Source organism: Ranitomeya variabilis, chromosome 2 (assembly GCF_051348905.1).
Source record: "Ranitomeya variabilis isolate aRanVar5 chromosome 2, aRanVar5.hap1, whole genome shotgun sequence".
Taxonomy (NCBI): domain Eukaryota; kingdom Metazoa; phylum Chordata; class Amphibia; order Anura; family Dendrobatidae; genus Ranitomeya; species Ranitomeya variabilis.
This window is the reverse complement of record NC_135233.1, coordinates 295986193-296009712: the sequence shown is the minus strand read 5'-3', so window position 1 is coordinate 296009712 and position 23520 is coordinate 295986193.

Below are 23520 nucleotides of genomic sequence, written 5' to 3'. Positions count from 1 at the left end.
CTTTGAGACCTTGTATTGACTATTGGCTTCTGAATAAAATCACTGTTAAATTTCAGTATCCTTTGCCTCTGTTGTCGGACTTGTTTGCCCGGATTAAAGGTGCCAAGTGGTTCACCAAGATAGATCTTCGTGGTGCGTACAACCTTGTGCGCATTAAGCAAGGAGATGAATGGAAGACTGCATTTAATACGCCCGAAGGTCATTTTGAGTACTTGGTGATGCCTTTTGGGCTCTCTAATGCTCCCTCAGTGTTTCAGTCCTTTATGCATGATATTTTCCGGAAGTATCTGGATAAATTTATGATTGTTTATCTGGATGATATTCTGGTTTTCTCTGATGATTGGGACTCACATGTAGAGCAGGTCAGGATGGTGTTTCAGGTTTTGCGTGAGAATGCTTTGTTTGTTAAGGGCTCAAAGTGTCTCTTTGGAGTACAGAAGGTTCCCTTTTGGGGTTTTATTTTTTCCCCTTCTGCAGTGGAGATGGACCCAGTCAAGGTCCGAGCTATTCATGATTGGACTCAACCCACGTCAGTTAAGAGTCTTCAGAAGTTCTTGGGTTTTGCTAACTTCTACCGTCGTTTTATCGCTAATTTTTCTAGCGTTGTTAAACCTTTGACGGATATGACCAAGAAAGGTTCTGATGTTGCTAACTGGGCTCCTGCAGCCGTGGAAGCTTTCCAAGAGTTGAAGCGCCGGTTTACTTCGGCGCCTGTTTTGTGCCAGCCTGATGTCTCACTTCCCTTTCAGGTGGAAGTGGATGCTTCTGAGATTGGGGCAGGGGCCGTTTTGTCGCAGAGAGGCCCTGGTTGCTCGGTAATGAGACCATGTGCTTTCTTCTCTAGGAAGTTTTCGCCTGCTGAGCGGAATTATGATGTTGGCAATCGGGAGTTGCTGGCCATGAAGTGGGCATTTGAGGAGTGGCGTCATTGGCTCGAGGGTGCTAAGCATCGTGTGGTGGTCTTGACTGATCACAAGAATCTGATGTATCTCGAGTCTGCTAAACGCCTGAATCCTAGACAGGCCCGTTGGTCATTGTTTTTCTCCCGTTTTGACTTTGTGGTCTCGTATTTACCAGGTTCAAAGAATGTGAAGGCTGATGCTCTTTCTAGGAGCTTTGTGCCTGACTCTCCTGGAGTCGCAGAACCAGTTGGTATTCTTAAAGAGGGAGTAATCTTGTTGGCCATTTCTCCGGATTTGCGACGTGTGTTGCAGAGATTTCAGGCTGGTAGACCTGATTCTTGTCCACCTGACAGACTGTTTGTTCCTGATAAGTGGACCAGCAGAGTCATTTCCGAGGTTCATTCCTCGGTGTTGGCAGGGCATCCGGGAATTTTTGGCACCAGAGATCTGGTGGCTAGGTCCTTTTGGTGGCCTTCCTTGTCACGGGATGTGCGGTCATTTGTGCAGTCCTGTGGGACTTGTGCTCGGGCTAAGCCTTGCTGTTCTCGTGCCAGCGGCTTGCTCTTGCCCTTGCCTGTCCCGAAGAGGCCTTGGACACACATTTCCATGGATTTCATTTCAGATCTTCCGGTGTCTCAAGGAATGTCTGTCATCTGGGTGGTATGTGATCGCTTTTCCAAGATGGTCCATTTGGTATCTTTGCCTAAACTGCCTTCCTCTTCCGATCTGGTTCCCTTGTTCTTTCAGAATGTGGTTCATTTGCACGGCATTCCTGAGAATATCGTGTCTGACAGAGGATCCCAGTTTGTTTCCAGGTTCTGGCGATCCTTTTGTGCTAAGATGGGCATTGATTTGTTGTTTTCGTCTGCCTTTCATCCTCAAACTAATGGACAAACGGAGTGAACTAATCAGACTCTGGAGGCTTATTTGAGGTGTTTTGTGTCTGCAGATCAGGATGATTGGGTGACCTTCTTGCCGTTGGCTGAGTTTGCCCTTAATAATCGGGCTAGTTCCGCCACCTTGGTTTCGCCTTTTTTTTGCAACTCTGGTTTCCATCCTCGTTTTTCCTCGGGACATGTGGAGTCTTCTGACTGTCCTGGGGTAGATTCTGTGGTGGATAGGTTGCAGCAGATCTGGAATCATGTGGTGGACAACTTAAAGTTGTCACAGGAGAAGGCTCAGCGTTTTGCCAACCTCCGCCGCGGTGTGGGTCCCCGACTTCGTGTTGGGGATTTGGTATGGCTGTCTTCTCGATTTGTTCCTATGAAGGTCTCCTCTCCTAAATTTAAGCCTCGCTTCATCGGTCCTTACAAGATATTAGAAATCCTTAATCCTGTGTCCTTTCGCTTGGATCTTCCGGTGTCGTTTGCCATTCACAACGTGTTCCATAGGTCTTTGTTGCGGCGGTACGTTGTACCTGTGGTTCCTTCTGTTGAGCCTCCTGCTCCGGTGTTGGTTGAGGGCGAGTTGGAGTACGTGGTGGAGAAGATCTTGGATTCTCATCTCTCCAGGCGGAGGCTTCAGTATCTGGTCAAGTGGAAGGGCTATGGTCAGGAGGATAATTCCTGGGTGGTTGCCTCTGATGTGCATGCGGCCGATTTAGTTCGTGCCTTTCACGCTGCTCATCCTGATCGCCCTGGTGGTCTTGGTGAGGGTTCGGTGACCCCTCCTTAAAGGGGGGGTACTGTTGTGAATTAGACTTTTTTGGCTCCCTCTTGTGGTCACTAGTGATATGACTCTGGGATTTTCTTTTCTCAGTTTGGCACCCACCTGGGTCGTTAGTCCAGGGGTGTTGCTATATAAACTTCCTGGATTCTCAGTCCTGTGCCTGGCATCGTTGTAATCAGTTCCTTTCTGTTTGCTCCTGTCTGCTGGTCCTGGATCTTGCAAAATTAAGCTAAGTCCTGCTTCCTTGTTTTTTGGTTATTTACATTGCTCTTATTTCCTGTCCAGCTTGTACTAAATGTGATTCCTGATTTTGCTGGAAGCTCTAGGGGGCTGGTGTTCTCCCCCCGGGCCGTTAGACGGTTCGGGGGTTCTTGAATATCCAGCGTGGAAATTTTGATAGGGTTTTTGCTGACCGTATAAGTCATCTTACTATATTCTGCTATTAGTCAGTGGGCCTCTCTTTGCTAAATATCTAGTTCATTCTTACGTTTGTCTTTTCTCCTTACCTCACCGTTATTATTTGTTGGGGGCTTGTATCCAACTTTTGGGGTCTTTTCTCTGGAGGCAAGAAAGGTCTATCTTTTCCCTTCTAGGGTTAGTTAGTTCTCCGGCTGGCGCGAGACGTCTAGAACCAACGTAGGCACGTTCCCCGGCTGCTGCTATTTGTGGTGCTAGGATTAGATATATGGTCAGCCCAGTTACCACTGCCCTATGAGCTGGTTTTTTGTGTTTGCAGACTTGGTATGTACTTTTGAGACCCTCTGCCATTGGGGTCATAACAATGGGGCAAATGTGTCTTTATGGAGCATCTTATGGGGCCATAATCAACGTTTGTGCAGCACTGTATGGGGCAAATATCTTTATGGAGCATCTTATGGGGCCATAATTAATGTTTGTGCAGCACTGTATGGGGCAACTATCTTTATGGAGCATCTTATAGGGCCATAATCAACGTTTGTGCAGCACTATACGGGGCAAATATCTATATGGAGCATCTTATGGGGCCATAATCAACATTTGTATAGCACTATATTGGGCAAATGTCTCTATGGAGCATCTTATGGGGCCATAATCAACATTTGTGCAGCATTATATTGGGCAACTGTCTCTATGGAGCATCTTATAGGGCCATAATCAACATTTGTGCAGCATTATATGGGGCAAATGTGTCTATGGAGCATCTTGTGGGGTCATTATTAACCTTTATGCAGGATTATATGGGGCATATTTTAATATGGAGCATATTATGGGGCCCATCATAAACGTTATGGAGCATTATAGGGGGCGTATTTAGTATGGAGCATCTTATGGGGCCCATCATGAACTGTATGGAGCATTATATGGGGCTCCTGATTCAATATGGATATTCAAAAACACTTAACCTACTGATGTCTCAATTAATTTTACTTTTATTGGTATCTATTTTTACTTTTGAAATTTACCAGTAGCTGCTGCATTTTCCACCCTAGGCTTATACTCGAGTCTTTAAGTTTTCCCAGTTTTTTGTGGCAAAATTAGGGTTCTCGGCTTATACTCGGGTTGGCTTATACTCGAGTATATACGGTATATTAGAAATGAGAGGAAAAATGTTGCTGACTTTGAAGAATTTTTCTAAAAAAAGATGTATGCACATGAATTTGAGCAAATCACATAACTAAAAAGCCTCAGTTGCCTGGAAAGTAACACCATGAATTCGCTTTGGAGTCAATTGAACATCATTTTAGCTGTATAACGCAAACACAGCCTTTTTAACGTCCAAATGACTTACACCTATCTGGCTAGAGGAAAATAGATGGTAGCCTAGCCAACAGAATATTTAACAACACACTAGTGTATCAGATTTCTCAGGATGCCTAAATTGTATAAATGGTCTAAAAATTTTTTTTTACATTTTGGGTGGATAGATGCATGCATTTCAGTACATTATAGAGTGAGGGAATTAAGTATTTGATCCCTTGCTGGTTTTGCAAGTTTTCCCACTGACAAAGACATGAACAGTCTGCAATTCTAAGGGTATGGTAATTTTAACATTGAGAAAAGGAATATAAAAAATAAAATCTAGAAAATCACATTGTATAAATTATATAAATGTATTTGCATTTTGCCTCTCAACCAGAAGTGAAAAAAGTATCCCTTTTTTATGAGCCGCAACTAGATTGCTAATCACAAAATTGTAAGAAAAGAAGGCTTTTCATGAAGCAGTCCAAAAATTATCCCCTTATTTCTGAAAACAACTCACTGTAATGAATGTAAAGAAATTCTGGCTCATTGTTATCAAGGATTTTTATAAATTAGCACTATTTTCAGAACTGTTTCTTGGGAGCGCAAAAACATTACAGTAGGGTGTGTGGCTGATGCGGTTGTGCACTGGCATTAGCAGTAGTTATATACAGTATACACTCGAGTATAAGCTGACCTGAGTATAAGCCAAGGCACCTACTTTTGCCACGGAAAGCTGGGTAAGCTTATTGACCCAAGTATAAGCCGGGTATGCTTTGTCCCTTCATCCTTGTCCTGCTATGCATGGCTCCCCCTTCCCTGTCCCGGTATGAATGTCTCCCCATCCCTGTCCCTGTCTGCATGCCTCCCATGTCCCTGTCATTGTATGCATGCCTCCCCTTCCGGTCCTGGTATCAATGCCTCACTGTCCCTTTTCCTGTCTGCATGCCTTCCTTGTCCCTGTCATTGTATGCATGATTCCCCCTTCCCTGTCCGGTACAAATGCCTCCCCCATTCAGTCCCTGTATGCATGCCTCCCACATTCCATCCCCGTATGCATGCCTCCCCAGTTTGGTCCCTGTGTGCATGCTTCTCCTGTTACTGTCATGGTATGAATGCCTCCCCCATACCATTCCTGTATGCATGCCTCCTTATCCCCTATCCCTATATGCATGTTTCCTATTGAAAAAACAAAACAAAAATATACTCACCTATCTGCGCGCCATGGGTGCTGGCACTGCATCTCGTTCTGGCCGACAGCGCTTGCCTGCAGCTCTATCTGTGCTCAGCGGTCACGTGGTACTGCTTATTAAGGTAATGAATATGTGCTCCACGCTTATGGGAGTGGAGACGGATCCATATTCATCACCTTAATGAATCCCCTGCCGGCTTTCTGTACCGTGACTCGTGTATATCGTTTAGCCGAGGGGGGCGTTTTCATCACAAAAAAATGTGCCTGGTACATTCACACCAATTTTAACCCTAACTATTTGGAATAGGAAATGGGGCCTGGTGTCTGCAACCTAATATTAGCCCAAATGACTTTGATTAGGAAATGGGGCCTTCAGCTTGCACCCTAATATTAGCACAAATGAGTTTACTTAGGAAATGGGGCCTGGTGCATAGCCACCATTATTAGCTAAAATGATTTTAATTAAAAAATGGGGTCTCCTGCGTGCACCCCAATATTAGCCCTAACTATTTTGATTAGGAAATGAGGCCTTCTGCCTGCACCCAAATACAGTATTAGCCTAAATTATTTTACTTAGTAAATGGGCCTGGTGCACACACACCAATATTATTTCTAATGATTTGGATGCACCCTGATTGCAACACAGTATTAGCCCAAATGATTTGGCTTAGGAAATGGTGTTTGGTGCCTACACCCCAATATTAGCCCGAACAATTTTGATTAGGAAATGTGAACTACTGAGTTCTGATCGCAACACAGTATTAGCCCAAATGATTTGGATAATGAAAGGTGAACCCCTGCCTGCCCAACACTAATAACACAAACTTGTTTGATGCTGGAAGGTCGATTTCACACAGGACAGGTTCCTATCTAACTCTATGGCAACTTGCAGCACTTGCAGTAGCAGCCTCTCTGTACTTTTACATTCACAAAATGGTGCCAGCAAAACAACATGTCCACTTTTTATATGGAGAGGGGCATGTGAATTTGGCAGCCTGTGACAGAAGCCCTTGTGTCTGGATGTTAGGGATAGTTTATGCGCCCTGATTTTTTTAAGGAAAAAAATACACATCCCCCGCTCACCATACAGCACCACTATTTTGGACAAAGTGAAATCAAAAACATTAGTGGAAGCACATTCATTTACCGAACTGTGCCACAATTTTGATGACTTTGAGGGAAAATGCTCGGGAATCCAAGCATGAATCAACAGAATAAGCTATATTCGTGCCGAATTTGAGATTGTCGAACCTTTTCCAAACAAGTTCGCTGTTCTTTAATGTTGAGCACAATGATATAAAGGTTTGTTGGAAAAAAATCAGTATAGATTGTGTTTTATTCATAAATAATCCCTGGTGTCTGTATTTATATGAGTCCAGTGGGTTGTCCTTACTCTCTGATTGACAGCTATCTCTGAATGTACAATCATAAAATAAACTGTCAGTCACTGACTGGGACCACCCAACGGACTTAAAACCATAATAGATGGTGGCCCGATTCTAACACATCGGATATTCTAGAATATGCATGTCCACGTAGTATATTGCACAGCCCATGTAGTACACTGCACAGCCCATGTAGTATATTGCCCAGCCCACGTAGTACACTGCACAGCCCACGTAGTATATTGCCCAGCCACGTAGTATATTGCCCAGCCACATAGTATATTGCCCAGTTACGTAGTATATTGCCCAGTGACGTAGTATATTGCCCAGCCATGTAGTATATTGCCCAGTGACGTAGTATACAGCATAGAGCCACGTAATATATTGCCCAGTTACGTAGTATATTGCCCAGTTATGTAGTATATTACCCAGTGACGTAGTATATTGCCCAGCCACGTAGTATATTGCCCAGTTACGTAGTATACAGCACAGAGCCACGTAGTATATTGCATAGTGATGTAGTATACAGCACAGAGCCACGTAGTATATTGCACAGCGACATAATATACAGCATAGAGCCACGTAGTATATTGCCGAGTCACATAGTATATTGCTCAGCTACATAGTATATTGCCCAGCCACGTATGTTACAGGTAAAAAAATAAAAAATAAACCTATACTCACCTTCCGAGGGTACCCTTCTAGTTCTGTCGCCTGTGTGCGGTGCAGGCAGCAGCTTCCGGTCCCAGGGTGTGATGACGTCGTGGTCACATGACCATGACGTCATGAAAGGTCCTTCTCGCATACCATCCTTTGCACCGGAACCTGCCGCTTGCATGGAGCGGTCATCAGAGCGTCGCGAGGAGCGGGAAACGCTGCCCGAGGTGAGTATATAATGATTTTTTATTTTTTTTATTTTTTTAACATTACATGTTTTTACTATTGAGGCTGCATAGGCAGCATCGATAGTAAAAACTTGGTCACACAGGGTTAATAGTCCGTTACCGCTGGCATTAACCCTGTGTGAGCCGTGACTGCGGGGAGTATGGAGCGGGCGCCGGGCACTGACTGCAGGGGAGTAGGGAGGGACTAATCAGACTGTGGCCATCGCTGATTGGTCGCGGCAGCCATGACAGGCAGCTGGCGAGACCAATCAGTGACTTGGAGTCCATGACAGACAGAGGCCATGACCAATGAATATCCATGACAGAAAGAAAGAAAGACAGACAGACAGAAGGACAGACAGAAAGAAGGAAGTGACCCTTAGACAATTATATAGTAGATAAACACTTTGGATTTCAATGACTAAAATGCAAGTTTTAATGATTTTTTTCCAATAAAAATGTATATTAATCTGATCATCTCCTCCCTCTCTATAAAATCTTGCCTGCAGATTACATGTTATTTTCCAAATAACAGGTTCCTTTAAAGTGTAATGGATCTTTTAAAGGGAACCTGTCACCCCCAAAATCGACGATGAGCTAAGCCCACCAGCATCAGGGGCTTATCACCAGCATTCTGGAATGCTGTAGAAAAGCCCCCAAAGTATCCTGAAAGATAAGAAAAAGAGGTTAGATTATAATCACCCAGGGGCGGTCCCGGTACGAGGGGCATCGCAGTCCGGGGCCTCCCATCTTCTTATGATGACGTCCTCTTCTTGTCTTCATGCTTCAGCTCCAGCTCAGGCATACTTTATCTGGCCTGTTGAGGGCAAAGCAAAGTACCGCAGTGCGCAGGTGCCGGGAAAGGTCAGAGAGGCCCAGAGTCTGCGCACTGCAGTACTTTGCTCTGCCCTTAATAGGGAAGACAAAGTACACCTGCGCCGGAGCCGCAGCATGAAAAGAACAGGACGTCATCGTAAGAAGATGGGAGGCCCCGGACCGGACCGCGATGCCCATCGCGACCGGACTGCAACGGGACCGCCCCTGGGTGTGTATAATATAACCTCTTTTTCTCATCATACAGGATACATTGGGGGCTTATCCACAGCATTCCAGAATGCTGTAGATAAGCCCCTGATGCTGGTAGGCTTAGCTCATCGTCGATTTTGAGGGTGACAGGTTCCCTTTAAGGACATTTTTCATAAATAGTCTACTGTGGCATCACAATTGTGTCAGAACTTTGATTTTTTTTTTCTGACAGGCACCCCCTAATGAAAATTAAACTGACCACATCATAATCAATGAGGTCCATCAGACAGTGTCAGCGCGTTGTGCTGCTTATAATATAGTTACAAGTTGTTGGTAAGCATGCCTGATCTAATAGTATGGACATCACCAATAGGCAGTAAGCTGTGTGATTGTTACGCTGTAGAAGCTTTATCTGTGTGCACTTGTGATACCAGTCAACCTCTTATGAACAATAGGAATATGAGTGGCTGTTTATCATTTCACTGTGATCTCCCGCAAATAACTTTGTGTCTTTTTTTACATATCTCTAGGAATTATCTACTAGATTGTCTTTGTTTGAATATATGTGAATTTTTTTAAACAATATACTGTAGGTCTAATATGACCTTTTAATTTAGTATATTAGAATTTTACATGTATAATTGGTACTTGAAATTGTCTATAATCACATAATCCATATCAGCAAACATAAACTCAGCCACATGAGCTAATAGTTATTAATTGTAGATCTGGCATATCATACTGTATTATTATATAGAAAATATACAATATCTCGGGCATTGTACTTTACTCTCATTGCATCTTACTATATTCGTTAGTGGTATTAATGTGGAGAAGAGATATAGAATGATTGTCTCCATTGTTGTGCTGTGAAGTATATGAAAAGGCCTGGCAACGGGGAGTTAAATCAATACATGTGTTCTTTTAAGACAGTGCTCATTATTGTTGAACACAATAGAGCAGAACATTCAGTTATCATCAAGAGACTATGTCAAGGTCTGTCAAGGTCAAGAACTGTACTTTACATACATTTTAACCTACTGCTAAAAGGTGTTTAGTATGAAGTATAACAACTTCTTATAAGCAATATTTCTCCCAACATTAGTTATCCCTTACTGAAAAGTAGATATTATTAAATCTTTAATGAACAAAACATTGAAATTAGGGGAACTAAAATGAACAAGATTTGCATAAGAGATAGTTAGATAGATAGATAGATAGATAGATAGATAGATAGATAGATAGATAGATCAGAGAACCAACAGCAGTGTTGGCTATCATTTTATGAAAGACAAAAGCAGGACTACTTACTAAAGAGCATAGACCTTCATTTTAGCCTACGTTGGTCCATTTAAATCTCCAGTCTCCAACTGAAGACCAAGTGTGCAATGCCATGAAGAGACATTCTTTTTTTTTTATCAATTAGTGTTTATTGAAGATTTCCAAAACAATACAGTACAGTCAAACAGTAATAACAGTAACAGAGGTCAACTAAAAATGACCAGAAATAAGTGAGGAGAAAAACAAAACCAATCAGAAGGAGGGGGGGGGGGGTGAGGGGTAGGTACGGTAGGGGGAATGGGGGGGAGGAAAGGAGTATAGGCATTCACAAGACATTATCTAGCAGTTCAGTTATAGACAAGGGGTCCTGGCAAACTGTGGCAGAATAAGAATATTACAAACACAAAAACATACATGTCAATTATGCTTACTTATTCCCACTCAAGTAAACGGTCAAACAAGGTGGTGCGGGTCAATAGAGGAATGACCACTATGTAACCAAGGGTGCCAAATATTTTGTCTTTTGGTTTTGGCAGTAATGGAGTGAGCCAAGGCGAGTTCATATTGGCAGTGGACATTAAGTTTATTAATTAATTCTCTAATATTGGGAGAATTAGTGTCTTTCCATCTTGAGGCGACTAATAACCTGGCAGCTATTAGAATATGTGATAGTGTACCTCGAAGTATGTGTGGAATGTCCTCCAGGCCGATGTGAAGAATGACCTGCCTAGGTGACAGAGTCAGCTGGATCCCCAAGACCTGTGCAATTAAAAGGTCTATATCTCTCCACCAGGGTTGAAGAATTGGGCACGACCACCAGGTATGTTCCAGAGTTCCCCTGTGACCGCACCCCCTCCAGCATTTATCCGACCCGGCAGGGTCATAGTGAGCCACCTGAACCGGATATTGATACCATCTAAGGTGTACTTTTTTCAATTGTTCGAGATGATTGACGCAGGCAGATACCCGTAATACCTCACCCAGTCCCTCCTCCCAATCGATCGGGTCAGATAGGAAGTCCAGATCCTGTTCCCACTTGATCATATATGGCAGTTTAACATCTTCTGCTGGGTCATTTAAGGCTTTATGTAATATTGAAATTCCCTTCGGGCCAGAGTCAGGCAACAAGAAATAACCATTAACCCTGTTATTTAAATGGGAGTTGAAGAAAGGCGAGTCTGGGGAATTATGAAGTAGATGACGTATCTGCAAATATTGATAGAAATATCTCCGGACATTCGGGAAGCTGGATGCCAAGCGGTCAAAGGGGATAAGGCCAGTGGTATCAAATATCTGCCGTAATGTTACGATTCCAGCATCAATCCAAGGCTGGAGATTAATAAATGGGATGTGAGTCTCAAGGGCTTTTAAGGATAGGGAGTCATGAGATAATTTAATCAAGGAAGGGACCAGTGTCCTCCAATAATGGAGCGCGATTTTCATGGTTGGTAAGGTAGGGGAATAATCAGTGATTGCAATAGATTCGGCCTCAAGAATCGTGCGGGTAGATCTAGTTTTGGCATAGTAGTTTTCTATTTGGAGCCATCTATGGTCTTTGTCCGCCTGCCACCAGTCTCTAAGTCCAGTTAGTATGGCCGCTCTATGGTACAGCATGAGGTTCGGCATTCCCAGCCCTCCCCGTTTGTACGGATAGTACATCAAGGTCCTAGAGATTCTAGATTTTTTGTGTGACCAAATATAATCGTATGTCATAGTTTGTAATTTCGAAATCAAACGTTTGGGGATTTTTAATGGGATACACCTAAGGAGATACAGTATTTTAGGCAGGATCATCATTTTGAAAACATTAATCTTGGCAATCCAGGTTGTCATAACTATGTGAAAATGGTCAAGTTGTGCCCTAACCTGTGTGATCAATTTAGAGAAATTCTTCTCAACAATCTGTTCAGAGCCCATCAATATAACTCCCAAGTACGGGATACCCTCTGTCATCCATTTAAATGGAAACTCAGCCTCCATTTTCGACTTGGCCGCGCATGGAACTGCCACCGGAAACAACAAGGACTTCGTGGGATTCAACCTGTAGTATGACACATTACTGAATTCCCCGAGTTCCAAGGTAATAGCTGTCAAGGATGTCTCCAAGTTGACACAGGATAGAATAACATCATCAGCATACAAGCCAATTCTGTGCTCCATCTGTCCAACCCTGATGCCGGTGATATTAGTAGAGGTTCTTATGCGTTCAGCAAGCGGCTCCATGCACAGTGCGAAAATAATAGGAGAGAGTGGGCAACCTTGACGAGTGCCATTCGCGATCTGAAACGGACCAGATAAAAAACCGGACGTCAAGACCCTGGCACAAGGAGTTGAGTACATAGCACAGATTGCTGAGAATATTGGACCCGACAGTCCAAACCTTTCCAATACTGCCCGAACATACCCCCAGTGCACCCTGTCAAAAGCCTTCTCAGCATCAAGCGACAGGAATGCACTGGGTAGGCCAGACAGCTCGGCTATTTTAATCAGATTCAGCATGCGCCGCACCCCATCTTTCGTCTCACGTCCGGCCACAAAACCCACTTGGTCCGGTGAAATTATGGTTGGGATAATAAGCTTTAGTCTGGACGCTATAATTTTAGTGAATATTTTGACATCCGAATTGAGCAGAGCAATGGGTCTAAAGTCACCAGGGTGTGTGAGGGGTTTCCCAGGCTTGGGTATGGTAGATATGGTAGCTTCCAAACCAGGAGCCGCCACAGTACCCGAGTCTCTCCACACCGAGAATAATCTCTGCAAATATGGAGTCAGCAACAGATAAAAGGATTTATAATAGTCATTCGTCAGCCCGTCTGGGCCTGGGGCCTTATGAGATTTAGTTTGTTTAATCGTCGAGTTAATTTCTACATCTGTGAAGGGAGAATTAAGATAGTTTAGCTGCTCAGATGTAATACGGGGTAATTTTATAGAGTCTAGATATTTATAAATAGATTGGTGATCCGGTTGGGGAGTAGAAGGGTCATCTTTTAAGTTATACAATCCGGTATAATATTCTGCAAAAGCTTGGACTATGTCCTGAGGATTCCTGAGGGCCTTCCCATTTTTATCTAAGATATGGTCCACTCTTGATTTAGCTTCCCTCTTACGTACCCTGCGCGCCAGGAGTGCACCTGCCCTATCACCTGCGGCATATAGATTAGTCTTGAATTTCTTCATGTTATGTGCATATCTGGCCAGGAGATTTTCTCTCAATTTAAACCTAATCTGATAGATCTCCTCGGAGATAGAAGGCGTGGGAGCAGACTTGTTGATATTGTCTAAATATTGCAGATGGGAAAGTAATACCTCTCTGCCACTCTCCCTCTTCCTTTTCAGGTAGGAAGCTTGTTGGAGAAGCACACCTCTAATCACTACTTTATGCGCCAACCATAAGGACTCATCAGAAACCTCTCCATTATCATTTATCTTAAAGTAATGTTCCAACTCCGAAGAGATTCTATCTAACACCTCCCCATTCAGCAGCAATGCGTCATTTAATCGCCACCTAAAGGCTGGGTTAGCTTGGTGTGCTAAAGTAAGAGTTAGAGTGATGGGAGCGTGATCAGACCACGTTATTAAACCTATAGTTGCGGATCTACATCTGGACAAGGTTGCACTATCTGTTAGAAAATAATCAATACGGGAGTATGTGGAATGCCTGGAAGAGTAAAAGGTATAATCCCTCTCAGATGCATGTGAATATCTCCAATAATCATGCAGGTGGAATTCGCCTGTGAGTAGAGTCAAGTCCCCTCTAGGTTGTCTGCTACCAGAAGAGCAATCAAGGTCCACATGCATGGGGAGATTAAAGTCACCACATATTATATTGCTGCCCTTCACATTCGCAGAGACTTCATGAAGGGTTGTTCTCAGGAATTTATGTTGTCCCTCATTGGGAGCATAAAGATTTGTCAACGTGTGTAGCTCACCATTCAATAGGCACGTGATAGTTAAGCACCTACCCGTGGGGTCATTATTTTGCGCTATCAATTTAAAAGCAATTGTATTTTTCACCATGATGCACACACCAGCCTTTTTGGTTGGGCCATTAGCTAATAGAATGTGTGGAAAGAGGGGATGACGGAGCCTAAAATTATCCTCCGCCAACAAATGGGTCTCCTGCAAGCAGATAATATCTGCCCTCGACCGCTTCACCTCCCTCCACATCATAGATCTCTTCTCAGGGGAGTTTAAACCCCTGACATTCAAAGAAAGAATTTGAAACTCATGGTACCATTATACAAAAGTCTATACTGCTGGTATTACCCAGTGACCCCACTGGCAGTGTACCGAAACTTATATACAAATAACTGCCAGTTTCATAATAACAATTAAAAATCAATGTAGACAGAGAATGCCCGGGGATTTGGAGAGAAAAAACCTGGAGGAAAGAAAGGGGAAGGGCAAGTATGTAGTCGCATCGGAAGGAGACTCTAAATGTATGTCAGACAGAGTAAAAAGAACCAAAAAACAAAAAGAAGTAAAAACAAAGGAAAAAAAACAAACAAAAAAAACCCAACAAAACATAGGTCAATATACGAGGAATCCTCGTAGGAACGTCCGGAACAGTCCAGACAGTCCGCAGAACAGAATCTGCGTGAAGGGGTGGAAGTGAGAGGTTCACAATCCAAAGGCCCACTGAGGGGTGCAGTAGGAGGGCTCAGCAATCCAGACGCCGTCCATGTGGCACTGTCAATCCGTAGACCAGTCTGAGGCTATTTTCCTTCCTGTATCCGAAGGTCTGGGAGCAAAGAGTATTTTCCAGGCCGTAAGCCTCTCCTCTGCCTGTTTAGGCGAGGAGCAGGCGACCGTGCGTCCTTCATAAGTGATAATCAAATGCACAGGATTAAACCCCCATCGGTAACGTATGTTGATGTCCCTCAATGCTTTACAGACATGGGCGTATTCTCTCCTTTTGGCCAGGGTAGCAGCTGACAAATCCGGGAAGACCTGGAGATCCCGGAATTCAGGGGGTAGGTCAGGGGGGCTCCTTATCCGCCGCAGGAATGTCCCTTTAGTAGTGTACAAATGAATCCGTGCAAGGATGTCTCTAGGAAGAGATGGATCTAGATGCTTGGGCTTGGGTGTTCTATGTACCCTGTCTGCCAGTAGATCTCTCGAGGAAAGTGAGGGCAGGACAGCCTGCATAAAATTCTGGAGGAAAGCAGCTAAATCTTTATCTGCAACATTCTCAGGGATTCCTCTCACTCGAATATTGTTCCTCCTGGATCTGTCCTCTAAGTCATGCAATTTATCAAACGCCCCTGCTAACTTGCCTTTTATAGCTTGGTTTTCATCCACCAGAGCGTTAATTACAGAGACATATTCGGACATTTTGTTTTCCAAATGATCCGTGCGGGCCCCTAAAGAGTTAATGTCTCCTCTTATCTCCTTCAACATGTCCTGCATATCCTCTTTTAATGAGGCGCGTATAGATGTGAGGAATTCTTTCATATCCCCCCTGGTCATAGGTGCAGAGCTGCTATATTGTGCTCCCGCTGAAGTCTCACCTCTTTCTGAATCCCGGGAGCCGCGGGAGGAGTGTGATGATCTGGAGGGAGAAACCGCCGCCATTTTCCCTGCGGCATGTGCGGTTTGAGACCGCGGGAAGAAGTCTGGCAGGCGAGGAGGAGAGGCCTTCTTATTAGATCTGCCTCGGGTCATCATGTGCCCAGTTGTGCTGCGGTGCTAGCGGTAAGCGCCTCAGAGGTCAGGAGAGTCAGTGAAAGCCGGTATGAGCCGCGTTATGTCTGGTGGTGCCGAAGCTCGTCACCTCATTCTAGGTCCAGCATGACAAGGTTAGGTGTGGGACCAGCCCAGGACAGTGTACTTGAGGGTACAACTCAGTGATGATGTAGAAGCAGAGGAAAAAACATACAGGAAGCACACTGTCTCTGATATATGTCTTATTGTTCTCCTGGGTGCTGCTGCTGGAAAAGGGGTGGGATTCCAAAGAAGTAGTTTATCTTCTTCTTATGGAGGAGAGTGACAGTAGTAGAAGATCAGCTTCTGATGACTAGAAGGGATATTGTCAGCCCCCCTTATCTCTCACACTGGAGTCCTGTTTGCTCAGCAAAGGAGGGTCTGTCCTGGCCCCCACACTGTGAGAACAGGGCTATTGCAAGTGTGTGCAGGCTGCAATCACCTCTCTGCTCAGGGGGAATCTCCCAATAGATCTGGCTGTGAGCAGAGAAGGATTAAGGAAACCTCTGGAAGATGATAAAAGTGCTGGTGTTTCTGCTGTTAGATGTTTGGGAAGCGAGAGGTGCAGAGAGCAAATCACAGGCCCTCCTCCACAGGGGAAGCACAGGCCTGTTACACTCACCATGCCTCAAGGCTCAGGCTGCAGAGATCCCTTCTCAGTCTGTAAAAGATATTTTCTTGTGATCCACCAGATGCAGCACCCTCTCATGGAGGCTTAGATGGTAAGACAAGATGATTTACAGCAGCAGTGTGGCTGATGGATGTTGATTTCCAGGCTGGAGATCAGGAGCTCCTGGAAGAAGCTTCCTCTCTTGATGGTGCCTAAGCCACACCCATGAAGAGACATTCTTAAGGGAACATCACACGGGTCATACTCCCAGCATTATTGTGAGGGGTATTTTATGGTAGCAGGACCCTTGTAGTCTGCATTTGAGGTACACTAACAGCTTTATATTAATTATGTCATGGAACCAGTGGTACAGTAAGGTCTACAAAGTGCTAGTAGCCAGCTTATTATACTGTGAGGAGACTGCATTGCCTAAATGTCATCCAAGACCTGCAGGATTTCCACACTTCAGCATATCTCAGACGTCATTGGTTAGCAACTGCAAAGGGAGCTGCCAGTAGGGAATCTTGATTATTTACATTCTCAAGTAGAATAGTCATCAAATATTTATAACCTCTTTGAAAGCAGCCAAAACATGTAAGTGAGTGTATTTCCGCCTATGTTGCTCATATTCAATACTGAATTAATTGGAATGTTTTGAAAATTGAGTTAACATTTTTATCATTTCTATATCATTAACATGTCTATTGATCTTCTGATTTTTATAATTTCATGACTTTTTCTTCTTGGTGTGGCAATTACAATGTTGAGGAATGTATAGGTATGCATAATGTGATTGTAGCTAAAAAACTTAGCTAAAAGTAGATGAAGGGCACTAGTAAAGATGCCTAGATATGAATACAAATAAGTATTTAAATTTATTGCTAGAACAAATTGTTACAATGATGTTGGACAAAACTATGCAAAGCTTCAAGAGCATTACCTACTAAATAATAAAGCTTATAAGTGATCCTTACCTTTCATGTCTGTAAACAGTGGCAACATTATTTCTATAGGGCCCATGATTAAATTATGAATTATTTGGAACACACTATGTTAAACACTGAAAATGCATCACATTTAAACATCACAGAAATGCATTCCCTTATATCCTTCTTTTCTTTTCTTATGTCTCATATTCCAATTAAAACGGAGAAATCTAAGTGTCTCAGAAGCCTATTATATCTTCTTTCCTCCTGACTGTCCTTTGTGTGACTTGAAGGTATCTGGCCACAGCAGGAGTGTCACCACTTTGCTGTGTACAGTACAATAGAACAAAAGATTATTCTGTTCTACTGTACATATGGAGGACAAACATTTTTATTGATTGATTTCAACATTAATTTATTGGCTTAGTGTTTTTTAAAGTAGAAATTATGAAGCCTCAGTTACAACCCACATACAACAAAAGATGAGTTAATAGAATATGTACTATTCTATTAAGCCTCCTATATTTTGTTTTTCAATCAATGGAGAGCAGAGCAAAGACAATCTGAGCTAATGGGGTATTCCTCTACAATATTTTTCATCATCATGGCATAAGAAGATTGATACATGAATCATATTAAGTAAAAAGCTGACTTTAACAATATACTCCTGTGAGATGACATTAAAAACCCAAAGAGCACACACATAAAGCAAGCCAAAAATCTAATAGATGTATAAGGTAATGAAATTCTACTAGTTGAAGTAGGTCATCTCAGAAATACCAATCTGTCAGCCTGTTTGACTTGGCTTAAATCTATATGAAAGAACCATTAAGAAGTGTAAATGACACAGGGAGTTTGGCTTTCTAAACAGAATAAAACAATGGTTGTGTTCATGCTGCTGCAAATACCACATTCAATTATGTACCTCAGTGACTTCTCAGCAGATCAACTGACTGGATTGTGAGGTTGGGAGTTTTGTAATCACATACCACATTTATAAAACTTCTTTTTTTTATATGAGAGGTCTATGATTTCAAAGATGTTGTTTAAGAAACAGAGAGGTATAGTCAAGGCCTAAACTTTTCAGTTATGAAGTCAGTGAGCTGAAAGAACAGAAAGTTTTAGCTATGAAAAATAAATTTCGTGACTAGCAGATAATCAGAAAGTGACTTGTTCATGCTGATCTTATAAAGCATGTGAAGTGGTATTGGGAAGAGGGACTGTATTCGCCCAACATTCTTTTGGAAAATAAGCCAGGCTAGTTGAATTTAATCTTTGAAGTTAACTTTGTTCCTTGAAAAGATAAAGTGAATGAATCTGAAGTAACTATTATATTTGTATTGTTAGAGTTTAGAAAATCGATTCAAGGCCCCTCATGCTATCCATTTTCAGTCCAAATGAATGTTCCTCAAATTCAAATTATTTAACTGTGACTGCCTAGCTCTCAAAGTTTGGGTGCAGCAAGCAATTTTTCTTGCACATCTTTTTTGCTAGTGAAATTTTACAACTCTACATGTCGCATCAATATAATGTCCTGTTGTATGTGCTGGCTTTTGGGATAGGTACTTACATAGTATTTATTACTGCATCATTATTTGGGATAGATGGTTGAATTTTATAAAAAAAAAAATAATAATAATAATAATGATGCCCTATGTATAGTGTTGAGCATTCCGATACCGCAAGTATCGGGTATCGGCCGATACTTGCGGTATCGGAATTCCGATACCGAGTTCCGATACTTTTGTGGTATCGGAAATCGGAATCGGAAGTTCCCAGTGTATGGTTCCCAGGGTCTGGAGGAGAGGAGACTCTCCTTCAGGCCCTGGGATCCATATTCATGTAAAAAATAAAGAATTAAAATAAAAAATATAGATATACTCACCCGTCCGGTGGCCCTTGGACCTTACCGATTGTAACCGGCAGCCTCCGTTCCTAAGAATGAGGAGTTTAGGACCCTCGATGACATCGTGGCTTGTGATTGGTCGCGTGCCGCTCATGTGACCGCTCACGCGACCAATCACAAGCTGCGACATCATCGCAGGTCCTAAACTCCTCATTGAGGAAGGTATCGCTCAACACTACCTATGTAACTTGGCCTGTTAAGATGTTTTTGATTGAAAATGTTTTTAATTTCAGTAAGTGACCTCTAAATTCTGCAAATTCAATAATTGATCATTTTCAGTTCTTTGCAATTTGAGTTTTTCAGTTTTGAAAAAAATACTGTGGGAAGTCTGACCATTTGCATTAACCATTTAGGAAACTCAGGGAAAAATATCATTTGCATAATTTGAAACATGGTATGCTGTATACATATGCATCAGCAATCCGCAATAAACGGATACATGAATTCCACTATTGAAATACATGACAAGTGTTCAATATTTTTCATTACGATAAGGATAAGGCCATCCCAATCTTAATTTTGGATTCTTTTAACCATTCTGACTCCCCTCTCTATGTGTATAGCCAGACTTCAACAGAACAGTGGGAGAGAAAGAAATCTGGCTTAACTTGTTGTGAAGACATGGGAGTCATGGTCCGCTAGCCGAAACCGCATGGACCAGGGGACATCCACACTCTCCTTTTACCATGGGCGTAATCCTACTCAGATAGTGCAGGGTGAGGATGAAATAGTGTGGCAATACGTTATTGAACCACAAAACAGGCAAATAACACTTAAAACAGTCCCAGCACAATACCCAACATGGTGTAAAATTACAGGCTCACCCGGGATAAAAGCAGCTGTGACTTCAGAACTTCCAGGGCCAACTACCACCGCCTATGGCTTGCACAAAAAGCAGGTAACAACAAGATTAGGAAGCTGACAGTCCATTGAGGTACAAGGCCAGGTACAATCAATGTTTGATAATTTCTTTTGGTGAAGCTATGATACGAATATGTAAATAATTTCATTGCATTCAATGTACACTATGGACCAGTGAGCTGACTAAAACAAAACAAAATGCAAGCTCTGAGAGCAAGGATTCACTATGCGATTCAGATGCTATACTAAATATGCTTCCAGAGCAGAGACTCTCGCCAGATCTTGCACTCTCTAAGGAAGCATAATTGTCCTTGTAACACTGCAGGTAATCATCTGACTTGCTATTGATAAATACTCTAGAAAAGTCTTATAATTTCATTTATTGTCAGTCACTATGTTTTTTCCCATAGGTCGTCTTATTAATTGTGATGTTTTGCCATATAATTTTATACTATGCGCTGAACTTCATTTGTAATCTGCCAAATTGTAGCAGGTTATAAGTATGTAAATAGATTAAAATACCACAATATGAGTAATCTGCTATTCCAATAAAGCTTACAATTTACAGTGGGAAAAGTGCTCTGGACTAACTGCAATGCTTGTCGACTTCATTGACATAACTCAGATTCTGCATTTCATATGCCAGCAGCCTCTTTTACCATCATTTATCATAGTGTCAGTAGTCATCACTCAGTAAATTAGCCATGAGTGCTTTTCTCCTTCATAACATTTAGAGGTGAACATATCTGCTTTTGAATGACTTTTCACCTTGCCAATACAGAACTCCTATTAGAGAAGTGCAGTAATAATAATGGAAGTAAATAAAATTCTTTCATTTGCTACCGGCCTTGAAATAAATTGCTTTAGTACACAACAAATATATATGGGTAAGTACAACATAAAATAGTTTAAAAGTAGGGTTGAATGGGCACTAAAATGCTTGGGCACTAAAATGCTTGGGCGCTCATTGCTCGAACCAAGCAATTCCTAATGCTCGGATTCTTGTTTCGAGCAATGAATATTATGGGACAAAATCAAATGAATGTCTAGTTGTCCCAATTGCACTTCCGGAACTTTCCACTGCATTTGCTGTTACAAAAGCAAAGCTCTATGGCAGGCATATGCCTGTGGGTGATGACAGTCCCCCTTCGCCTGAGAAAAAAAGAGTTTTTCTCCTTCTCACTCTGCCTGCGCGTGTAATCCTATACTCCCCCCTCTCAGGAATGTGTTAATTAGCAGAACTCAGCTCTTTTGCCTGCAACCATGTGCTTTCTGGTTTGTGTGAGAGCTATTCACGATGAAATATTTCAACCCCGGGTAGTGATAGAGATATAAAAGTTACATATTCCAAATATCCACCGTTATATGTATGACCCACTGAAATCTCTAGGATCCAAACTCAATGAAATTCAAGGAACGGATTTCTTGGTAAGCAGGTCAAGTATCCACTTCATGTTTACTGTTGTGAATTTGGATTCTGGGCTCCCCCGGTGGCCGCTTGTGGAATTGGACTTGTCATCCTCTTTCCTGTTTCACCTGGTTCCATCAGTAGTGGGTGTCGCTATTTAAGCTCATTTCTCTGGTGGTTTCTTGCCGGTCAACAATGTTATCTGATGCCTCTCAGTGCTTGTTCCTGCTTCTAGACAACTGCTAGATAAGTTGGACTTTTGTCCATGTTTTGTTTTGCCTATTTGTTCCAGTTCACAGCTGAAGTTTTGTTACTGTGTCTGGAAAGCTCTCGTTGATCAGGGATTGCTACTCTGGCGTTATGAGTTAATGCCAGAGTTTAAGGTAATCTCTGGATGGTGTTTTGTTAGTGTTTTTCTGCTGACCATGAAAGTATACTATCTGTCTTCTGCTATCTAGTAAGCGGACCTCAAATTTGCTAAGACTATTTTCCTGCTGCGTTTGTTGTTTCATCTGAACTCACCGTCATTATATGTGGGGGGGCTACTGTCTTCTTTGGAATATTTCTCTAGAGGTGAGCCAGGTCTTTTATTTCCCTCTGCTAGCTATTTAGGTCTTAGGCCAGAGCTGGGCATCTAGCGATAAATAGGAAATGCTACCTGGCTATTTCTAGTTGCGCGGCAGGCTTAGTTCATGGTCAGTATAGTTCCATCTTCCGAGAGCTTGTCCCTCTATAGGCTTGCTATGATCTCTGCTTGCAGAGATCATGACAGTACTGTCATGATCTCTGCAAGCAGAGATCATAGCAAGCCTATAGAGGGACAAGCTCTCGGAAGATGGAACTATACTGACCATGAACTAAGCCTGCCGCGCAACTAGAAATAGCCAGGTAGCATTTCCTATTTATCGCTAGATGCCCAGCTCTGGCCTAAGACCTAAATAGCTAGCAGAGGGAAATAAAAGACCTGGCTCACCTCTAGAGAAATATTCCAAAGAAGACAGTAGCCCCCCCACATATAATGACGGTGAGTTCAGATGAAACAACAAACGCAGCAGGAAAATAGTCTTAGCAAATTTGAGGTCCGCTTACTAGATAGCAGAAGACAGATAGTATACTTTCATGGTCAGCAGAAAAACACTAACAAAACACCATCCAGAGATTACCTTAAACTCTGGCATTAACTCATAACGCCAGAGTAGCAATCCCTGATCAACGAGAGCTTTCCAGACACAGTAACAAAACTTCAGCTGTGAACTGGAACAAATAGGCAAAACAAAACATGGACAAAAGTCCAACTTATCTAGCAGTTGTCTAGAAGCAGGAACAAGCACTGAGAGGCATCAGATAACATTGTTGACCGGCAAGAAACCACCAGAGAAATGAGCTTAAATAGCGACACCCACTACTGATGGAACCAGGTGAAACAGGAAAGAGGATGACAAGTCCAATTCCACAAGCGGCCACCGGGGGAGCCCAGAATCCAAATTCACAACAGTTTACACTTAAATGAGCCCCCATGTCATGCTGAGCATCATGATAATTTAGTCTTTCTTCTATGAGGTTCACCCTAAAAGATATGGGTAATAGCAGGATTTCATATCTTTCAAAAAGGGGAGTATTCAGCCACCCAGTGAAGTCAGTACAGGGGAAGTGCCTTGGTTTTGGGCACAGGTATAAGACAGGGAGACCGCATTTTGCACTAGACTTTGTCCAGGAAGCTAGCTGAGAGACGCTCTGTGATGCATCTTGATGTAACACCCCTCCCCCACACCGCATCGTCTGCTGTGAAATGACTTAATCAACTGTAAGTTTATTTTCATCTTTAATCCCTTTTACTTTGTAATTGTCTGTACATGTGATACTTGTCTCCCTTTATAATATCTTTTTATACTTTTGTAAACACTGCCTGCCTTTTGGAGTAAAATATATAAAATTACTAGCTTTGTTTCTCCTTGCTCTATAATGTACTTTCACATCCTCTGAAGTAAATTACGCTACTAATTGGGTTGGCTCCTGACCCCGTTATTAATTAAGAAATAGATGCTGGTG